This window comes from Lagopus muta, chromosome 8 (genome assembly GCF_023343835.1).
Source record: "Lagopus muta isolate bLagMut1 chromosome 8, bLagMut1 primary, whole genome shotgun sequence".
Lineage (NCBI taxonomy): Eukaryota > Metazoa > Chordata > Aves > Galliformes > Phasianidae > Lagopus > Lagopus muta.
Genome location: NC_064440.1, coordinates 5001 through 14442, shown reverse-complemented (window position 1 = coordinate 14442; position 9442 = coordinate 5001). Strand labels below are relative to the sequence as shown.

Here is a 9442-nt window from a genome sequence, read left to right as displayed (position 1 = left end):
CTGAAATTTGTGTGCTGTATCATACTGAAATTTGTGCTCCCCTATCTATTAGAAATTTTACTGAATGCTTTTGAGGACAGACTTCAATCAAAATATGCATGCCATTGTTTCTCATCCTTTGATCAAACTCCCTTGCCGGACAGGCAGATCCAATCACCTGCTTGTAATTAGTCTTTTTTTTGTTGTTTACGGTCTGAAGCAGTGATTGAGCACCTGGTGAGGGGTGTGGCCAGCCCTGCCAGCACAGGTGGAAGCAATTTACCTGTGGGACCGGATAGGGCTGAGCTTGGCTCCACCCCCTCCCTGCCCATATTTAAGGGCTGGGAACAGCCAGAGCAGCATTCTGCTTGGGAGCTGCCTCCTTGGAAGTATTGGGAGTGAGTTCTGCCCTTTGGAATGGGGTGAGTGACTGCTGCTTTATTACGGGGCTCTGGTCTTTCCCTTTTGGGGGATCCTGACCACTTTTAAGGGCTGGAAGCTGTGAGGGCAGCATCTCTGCATGGAGGCTCCTTCCTTTGGGATGTGGGCTGTTTGTTTTTGGAATGGGGTCATTGATTTCTTCTTTACTGCTGGATTGTAATTTCACTTTCTGGGGGCTCCTGACCACATTTAAGGTCTGTCAGCAGAAGGAGCAGCAACTGCACCTGGAGATTGCTTCCTTTAGAGCGTGGGGTGAACCCTTGAAACTGGGTGAGTGATTCTTTATTCCAGGGTTGCAATATCTTGTTGTTGGGGGGATCCTGACCCCACTTAAGGGCTGGCAGCCTTTAAGGTGGTATCTGTCTTTAGAGACCATCTCCTTGGGAGTGTGGGATGAGCTCTGGTCCTTGAGAAAGGGTGAGTCATTCCTTCTTGTTTTAAGACTGTGACCTTTCCTGTTTTTGGGGCATCCTGACCACATTGAAGTGCTGGCAGATGTAAGGGCAGCATTGATCTCTGGAGACTGTCTCCTGTGGAGCAGGGGTGAGTTTTGGCCTTTGAGAAGGGTGTAAGTGGTTTTTGTTTTTTCTTTATTTCAGAGCTACATTCTCCCTTTTTTTTTATTTATTTATTTATTTATTTATTTATTTATTTATTTATTTATTTATTATCCTGACCACTTTTAAGGGATGGAAGCTGTAAGGGCAGCATCTCTACCTGTAGACTGCTTCCTTGGCAGTGTGGGCTGAGTGTTCATCTTTGGAATGGGGTAACTTATTCTTCCTTTATTTCAGGGCTGTTATGCGCTGCTTCCAACCATGCAGAGTTGTTTAAGGGCGTTCTGTGCACCCTTAGGTGTAATAAATCTTCGTCTTTATAGAAAGCCAAGGATTGTCCTCTTCTGGACTGCTGTACTCAGTATCACCCCAGTGTGATGAAGTGAAGCCCCTGCTCTGCTGAATACTGGGACTGGCCCAGAGAGGCTCTGATGGATGTGGATTATCCTAGCCAGAGTACTTGGTACCATTGGTGGTGATCTTGTCCAACTGCCACACAATGAACAGGAACATCCACAGCCAGATATGGCTGCCCAGAGGCTGACCCAGCCTCACCTTGGAAGGGACGGGGCATCCATCACATGTCTGGGTAACCTGTTCTGCTGTGTCACCACCCTCACTGTACCAGATTTTCTTTATATCTAGGCTAAATCTTTCCTTGTTCTTCCCTTCAGGTGTTGAAAGGCTGTTACCAGATCACCTTGGAGCCTTCACTTCTGCAGGCTGAACAGCTCCAGCTCTCTCTCTTTATAGGAAAGGCGTTCCATCCCTCAGTTCATATTTGTGGCTGTTCTCTGGATGTTCTCCAACAGCTCCACATCTGTCCTGCACTGCGGACATCCACATCCAGATGCAGCACCTCCAGGTGAGGCCTCACAGCGCAGAGCAGAGGGGCAGGACCAGCTCCCTTCGCCTGCTGACCACACATCTTTGGATGGAGCCCAGCGTACGATTGGCTTTCTGGGCTGGAAGGCGCATTGCTGAGTGCCACTACTCAGCCTGTTGAGGTCCCTCTGGATGGCGTTGTCCCTCTAGTGCGTCACTGCACCCCACAGCTCGGTGTCATTAGGGTGCACTCAGCCCCACTGTCAATGTCACTGATGAAGGGGCAATCCCAGGTGTTTGTACAAACTCAGCAAAGAACACCTTGAGAGCAGCCCCACAGAGAAGGACTTGCGGCTCCCGGTGGATGAGCTGGCATCCATGAGTGGACATCAGCCAGCAGAGCGTGCTTGCAGCCTGGAAGGCCAGCTGTGTTCTGGGCTGCGTTAAAAGAGGAGCGGCCAGCAGGGAGAGGGAGGTGATCGTCCCCATCTGCTCGGCTCTTGTGAGGCTTCATCTGCAGTGCTGCATCCAGGCCTGGGGCCCCCAGCACAGGAAGGACATGGAGCTCATGGAGCGGGTCCAGAGGAGGCACTGAGATGAGCAGACGGTTGGAGCAGCTCTCCTACAAGGAAAGGTTGAGGGAAGTGGGCTTGTTCAGCCTGGAGAAGAGAAGGCTTGGGGGGACCTCATTGCAGCCTCACAGTACTTGAAGGGGGAACAGCAGGAAGGGGAACGGCTGTTTACAAGGGTGGATCGTGATAGGACAAGGGGAAATGATTTTAAACTGAAACAGGGGAGGTTTAGGTTGGTTATTAGGAGGAAGCATTTCACACAGAGGGTGGTGACGCACTGGAACGTGCTTCAGAGTCACTTCCAGGAGGATCTGCTCCTCGATTTTTTTTTGCAGCACAGAGGTGAGACTGACACGTTGGTGGTTCCCAGGGTCACACTTTATATCTGCAGTAACAGCTGTGCTGTTGCCTTTTTTCTGCTCACCAGGGACTTCACCTGACTGCCTCGACTTCTCAAATACCACTGAGAGTGGCTCGGTGACTGCAGCGGTGAATTCCCTCAGGGCTCTGGGACTCGTCTCATCAGGACCCAAAGACTCCTGGATGTCAGGTTCTCAGGTGGTCCAGATCCTGATCTGCCATCACAGTGTGGGATAGGGAGGGGTCTGTGGGACCGGCATTGCTTCCTCGATCCCCACCTACCAAACCGAAGGTGAGAGCAGTGTATAATGAGCAGTTATCAGAGAAGATGGAAGATGGATGTTGTTGGGTACCTGAGCCTTCTCCTTGTCTGTTGTTCCCAGCTGCAGTGCTGCTGGTAAGCAGCATCACGCACAGAGTGCAGCCACATTGATCAGGGAAAGGAGTGCAGGTTTGTGAAAGAGGCACATCTGTAGGGCAGTGCCTTCATTACTGTTTTGTGTCCCACAGGTGGCTGCGGAGTTGCAGCGCTCCTGAGTGCCGTAACGACTGCATGGAGATGCGTGGCTCTTCATGGAAACAGCAAGGAACCGGAATCTGCATTTCCTGGAATGCCCCAGAGCCTCGCTTTGCTGGCTGGTAATTGTCTGCCCAGCAGGTAAGGGCAATGCTCACCCATCAGTGTTTACCCACTCCATAGCACGGCACAACACGGTGCTCCCAGAGCTCTTCATTGCACTTTATGGTGCCCTGGATGCTGCCTGTCCTTTTCTTTCTGTGTTCTCTTTGTCTCTGGCCTTTCACTGCAGTGTTTTCCTTCCCTTTGCCCTTGCTGTTCCCTACTGCATTCTCTTGCCTTCCTGTTTTTGTGTTCCATGCCACGTTCATTTGGCCGTTGCCCTTGGCTTTCTTTGCTGGATTCACTTGAGCGTTCAGTTTTGGTGTTCTGTACTGCGTTCTCTCGCCCTCCTGTTTTGGTATTTCCTTCCATGTTCTCTTAGCCGTTGCCATTGGCTGGGCATTCTCTTGCCCTCCTGTTTTTGTGTTCCATGCTGGGTTCTCTTGGCCATTGCCCTTGGCTTTCTTTGCCACATTCACTTCGGCATTCAGTTTTGGTGTTCCCTGCTGCGTTCTCCTGCCCTCCTGTTTTGGCGTTTCTTGCCGTGTTCTCTTGGCCATCATCCTGGGCATTTCCTTCCACGTTCTCTTGGCCCTTGCCCTCCTGTTTTTGTGTTCTATGCCACATCTCTTGGCCATTGCCCTTGGCTTTCTGTTGCCACATCCTCTTCAGCATTCAGTTTTGGCGTTCCCGGCAGCATTCTCTTTGGCCTCCTGTTTTGGCATTTCCTGCCACATTGTCTTGGCCCTTGCCTGGGCATTCCCTGCAGCATTCTCTTTGACCTCCTAACTTGCTGTTCCAGCCACATTCTGCATTGGCCTTCTTTGCCGCGTTCTTTTTGGCCTCCTATTTTGGCTTTTCCTGCCATGTTTTCTTAGCCCTTGCCTGGGCATTCCACGTTGTGTTCCCTTGTCCTTTTGTTTTGGCATTTTGTGCTGCATTCTCTTGGCCTTTGCCCTTGGCCTTTCCTGCTGTGTTCTCTTTGGCTGTATTCTGACCTTTCCTGTTGCGTTCTCCTTGCCCTCACCTTGGCTTTCCATTGGTGCTCTCTTTGCTTTTGCCCCTGCCTTAGCTTGGCTGTTTTCTTTGCATTTACCTTGGTTTTCCATGAGAGTTCTCCTTCCCTTTGCCTGCCCTGGGAGTTCTGCTTGTCTTCGGCACTCTGGGATTAGCTGGGAGGCAACATTAAAGTTAACCTTGACCTGAACCCGTAGCTGAATGGGAGTTCTAATGATAATTGTGTTAACCTGCAGCGTATCTGTAAACCAAACCCTTAACGCAGTGTTGAAAATGTCTCTTAACCTGAATGCTGCCTTAAAAATAATGCCTCATGTTTTTTGTCAAATAACCTTAATTGTGATCGTAGTGCAGAATACTGATGTTAGACCAACTGTAACTTCAACCCTATGAATAACATTAATTATATCCCTAATGTTAATTATAATTATAATTAATTACAATCCTTGTGTCATCATTACAGCAACGTGCTCAGGGTGCAGCCCCACACATGCGGGGCAGCGCCTTCATTACTGCATTGTGTCCCACAGGTGGCAGCAGAGCTGCGTTGCTCCTGAGCACTTTAAGGACAGCACGGAGATGCGCGGCTCTTCATGGCAGCAGCAGAAACTGGAATCTGCATCTCCTGGAATGCCCCGGAACCTCGCTTTGCTGGCCGGTAATTGTCTGCCCAGCAGGTAAGGGCAGTGCTCACTCACCATTGTATACTCATTACTTACTGAGGCACAAGGTAGGGTTCCCAGAGCTCATTTCTGCACTTCATGGTGCCCTGAATGCTGTCTGTCCTTTTCTTTCCGTGTTCTCCTCACCTCCAGCCTTTCCCTGCTGCGTTCTCCTTGCCCTCGCTGTTCCCTACTGCGTTCTCTTGCCCTCCTGTTTTGGCGTTCCCTGTGGTATTCTCTTGGCCATTTGCCCTTGGCCACCTTCGCTGCGTTCTCTTTGGCCTTTGGTTCTGGCCATCTGTGCCACATTCCCTTGGCCTTTGTCCTTGGCCTTCTTTGCCACGTTCCCTTTGCCTTCTGTTCTGGCATTCCCTACAACATTCTCTTTGGCCTTCAGTTTTGGCGCTCCTGGCTGCGTTCTCTTTGGCCATTGCCCTCAGCCTTCTTTGCCACATTCCCTTTGGCCTCTTGTTTTGGCATCCCTTATGGCGTTCTCTTTGGCCTTTGGTTTTGGCGTTCCCTTCCATGTTCTCTTTGGCCATTGCCCTTGGCCTTCTGCGTTGGCCTTCCATGCAGCGTTCTCATGGACCTTGCCCTCCATTTTGGCCTTCCCTGATTTGTTTTCTTTTGTCTCTGTTTTGGCGTTCTCTGTGGCCTTCTCCTCAGGCCTGGCCTGTGACGAGGCTTTCTCCTCAGTGCTCTCCCTGCCTTTGCCTTCCCTTTGCCTTTGATGTTGCCTTCCCTTGGGTGTCGTCCATGCCTTTGCCCTCCGTTTTGGCGTTCCCTCAGCTGTTCTCCTTGCCTTTTGCTCTTACCTTTGCCTTGGCCTTCCCTATCACTCACTCTGAGCACGATCCTAATAACCCTAACCTCAATACTTTCTCCCCAACCCTAAGCTCTGAACCCCAAATGTAGTGTGAATTGCAGCCATGACTGTATAGATACCTGTGCAAATTAACCCTGCACCTTCCATAGTGCTTTCAATTGGGCACTGAACCCCTCTGTAACCTTCCGTGTAATACTAACAAAAACCCCACAGCTTCCCTGTTAAATACTCCTAACCTTACTCTGAAGCCATTTCTTGGAGCCGTGTTTGGCTTCCATGTTTTGTGGGTGGGCTGACTGAGCATCGTTTCTGTCTCAGCGTTCCTCCTTCTAAAGCATGTCTCTGTATTACAGGTGAAGATGCCTTCGATGCTTCCAGTTGATGACTTCCCCCCTGCGATGCCATCGTCTTTCCAGTCCTCCCGCACTCACTGCCTGCTCGGTTCAGTCCAGCCGTTACCTGAATCCCTGCTCCGTTCCCTTTCCTGAGTGCTGTAAGGACAGCATGGAGATATGCGGCTCTTGATGACAGCAGCAGGAACCGGAATCTGCATTTCCTGGAACGCCCTGGAACCCCACTTTGCTGCCTGGTAATTGTCTGCCCAGCAGGTAAGGGCAATGCTCACCCACCAGTGTTTACTCATTACTTACTGAGACACAAGGTAGGGTTCCCAGAGCTCATTTCTGCACTTCATGGTGTCCTGAATGCTGTCTGTCCTTTTCTTTCCGTGTTCTCCTTGCCTCCAGCCTTTCCCTGCTGCGTTCTCCTTGCCCTCGCTGTTCCCTACTGCGTTCTCTTGCCCTCCTGTTTTGGCGTTCCCTGTGGCATTCTCTTGGCCATTTGCCCTTGGCCACCTTCGCTGTGTTCTCTTTGGCCTTTGGTTCTGGCCATCTGTGCCACATTCCCTTGGCCTTTGTCCTTGGCCTTCTTTGCCACGTTCCCTTTGCCTTCTGTTCTGGCATTCCCTACAACATTCTCTTTGGCCTTCAGTTTTGGCGCTCCTGGCTGCGTTCTCTTTGGCCATTGCCCTCAGCCTTCTTTGCCACATTCCCTTTGGCCTCCTGTTCTGGCGTTCCCTGCAGTGTTCTCTTTGGCCTTTGATTTTGGTGTCCCCTTCCACGTTCTCTTTGGCCATTGCTCCCGGCCTTCTTTGCCACATTCCCTTTGGCCTCTTGTTTTGTCTTCTCCTACAGCATTCTCTTTGCCTTTGGTTTTGGCCTTTTGTGCTGCATTCTCTTTGGCCATTGCCCTTGACCTTCTGCATCGGCCTTTCCTGCAGCGTTCTCACGGACCTCGCCCTCCATTTTGGCCTTCTGCGTTGATCTCTTTGGTCTCTGTTCTGGTGTTCTCTGCGGCCTTCTCCTTGGGCCTGACCTATGACGCAACTTTTGGCATTCTCCAAGCCTTTCCCATCCCTTTGCCTTTGCCCTCTGTTTTGGCGTTCCCTCGGCTGTTCTCCTTGCCTTTTGCTCCTGCCTTTGCCTTGTGGGGGTGGGCTGACGGTGAGCACAGTTTGGGTCTCAGCGTTCCTCCTTCTAAAGCATGTCTCTGTATTACAGGTGAAGATGCCTTCGATGCTTCCAGTTGATGACTTCCCCCCTGCGATGCCATTGGCTTTCCTGGCCTCCCACAGTCACCGCCAGCTCAGTTCAGTTGAGCTGTTACCCGAATCCCCACTCCGTTCCCTTTCCATGATTTCCATGATCTTCCTGTCACTCTGCCACAAGCCCCCACCAAAGTCATCGCAGGCAACGTGTGGGATGCGGCACTCGGTCTCATTACAGTTCATCCCATCAGCTTCAGCCCAGCGATCCAACCCACCCGCACCCTTCCTGAGGGCCCTTCTGCTCCCAGGCCAATCAACGCTTCCTTCCGATGCCATCTGCATTCCTTCCTGGCCACTTTCAGACTCGTGCCCCTTTGTGGCCATTTTGAGAGTTGCGCTGATTTCAGCGTCTGCATTCAATTGACTTCAACCAAATTGGCTTTAGCTTTACATTCAATTAATGTAAACCAAATTGGCTTTAGTTTTACATTCACTTAATGTAAACCAAATTGGCTTTAGCTTTACATTCACTTAATGTAAACCAAATTGGCATTAGTTTTACATTCACTTAATGTAAACCAAATTGGCTTTAGTTTTACATCCAATTAAATGTAAACCAAATTGGCTTTAGCATTGCCTTGCTTACGGGGTTGGGTTAGCTTTGCTTTGTTTGTTCTAGCGCAGGGCTAACCCAACCCCGTAACCAAGGGCCGGCGGAGGCGATTTTGTTCCTTCCCGGCCAGTCTGAGACTTGCGCCCCCTTGTGGCCATTTGATGATCTGTGCTGATTTCAGCGTCTGCATTCAATTAATCTCAACCAACTAGGCTTTAGCCTTGCAGTCATTTTGCATCAACCAAATTGGCTTTGGTTTTGCATTCAACTTATTTCAACCAAATTGGTTTTAGTTTTACATTCAATTGACTTCAATCAAATTGGCTTTAGCTTTACACTCAATTATTGTAAACCAAATTGGCTTTAGTTTTACATCCAAATTATGTAAACCAAATTGGCTTTAAGTTTGCCTTGCTTACGGGGTTGGGTTAGCTTTGCTTTGTTTGTTCTAGCGCAGGGCTAACCCAACCCCGTAACCAAGGGCCGGCGGAGGCGATTTTGTTCCTTCCCGGCCAGTCTGAGACTTGTGCCCCCTTGTGGCCATTTGATGATCTGTGCTGATTTCAGCGTCTGCATTCAATTAATCTCAACCAACTAGGCTTTAGCCTTGCAGTCATTTTGCATCAACCAAATTGGCTTTGGTTTTGCATTCAACTTATTTCAACCAAATTGGTTTTAGTTTTACATTCACTTGACTTCAATCAAATTGGCTTTAGCTTTACACTCAATTATTGTAAACCAAATTGGCTTTAGTTTTACATCCAAATTATGTAAACCAAATTGGCTTTAAGTTTGCCTTGCTTACGGGGTTGGGTTAGCTTTGCTTTGTTTGTTCTAGCGCAGGGCTAACCCAACCCCGTAACCAAGGGCCGGCGGAGGCGATTTTGTTCCTTCCCGGCCAGTCTGAGACTTGCGCCCCCTTGTGGCCATTTGAAGAGTTGCGCTGATTTCGGCGTCTGCATTCAATTAATCTCAACCAACTTGGCTTTAGCCTTGCAGTCATTTTGCATCAACCAAATTGGCTTTAGTTTTACATTCACTTGACTTCAATCAAATTGGCTTTAGCTTTACACTCAATTATTGTAAGCCAAGTTGACTTAGTTTTACATCCAATTAAATGTAAACCAAATTGGCTTTAGTTTTACATCCAATTAATGTAAACCAAATTGGCTTTAAGTTTGCCTTGCTTACGGGGTTGGGTTAGCTTTGCTTTGTTTGTTCTAGCGCAGGGCTAACCCAACCCCGTAACCAAGGGCCGGCGGAGGCGATTTTGTTCCTTCCCGGCCAGTCTGAGACTTGCGCCCCCTTGTGGCCATTTGATGATCTGTGCTGATTTCGGCGTCTGCATTCAATTAATCTCAACCAACTTGGCTTTAGCCTTGCAGTCATTTTGCATCAATCAAATTGGCTTTGGCTTTGCATTCA

General features: G+C 49.5%; 1 long non-coding RNA gene across 2 annotated transcripts; it reads left to right on the top strand.

Moving 5' to 3' along the window:
• Nucleotides 1–354: 354 nt before the first annotated feature.
• Nucleotides 355–5024, top strand: LOC125696815 (uncharacterized). Of its 2 annotated transcripts, none has more exons than XR_007378549.1 (4): nucleotides 355–401; nucleotides 615–690; nucleotides 907–963; nucleotides 1215–1562. It is a non-coding gene; the product is annotated as an uncharacterized LOC125696815 (long non-coding RNA). The 2 variants fall into 2 exon arrangements; XR_007378548.1 differs by lacking the exons at nucleotides 355–401; nucleotides 615–690; nucleotides 1215–1562 and adding exons at nucleotides 2802–2932; nucleotides 3245–3392; nucleotides 4901–5024 and having other exon boundaries at nucleotides 862–963.
• Nucleotides 5025–9442: the final 4418 nt, after the last annotated feature.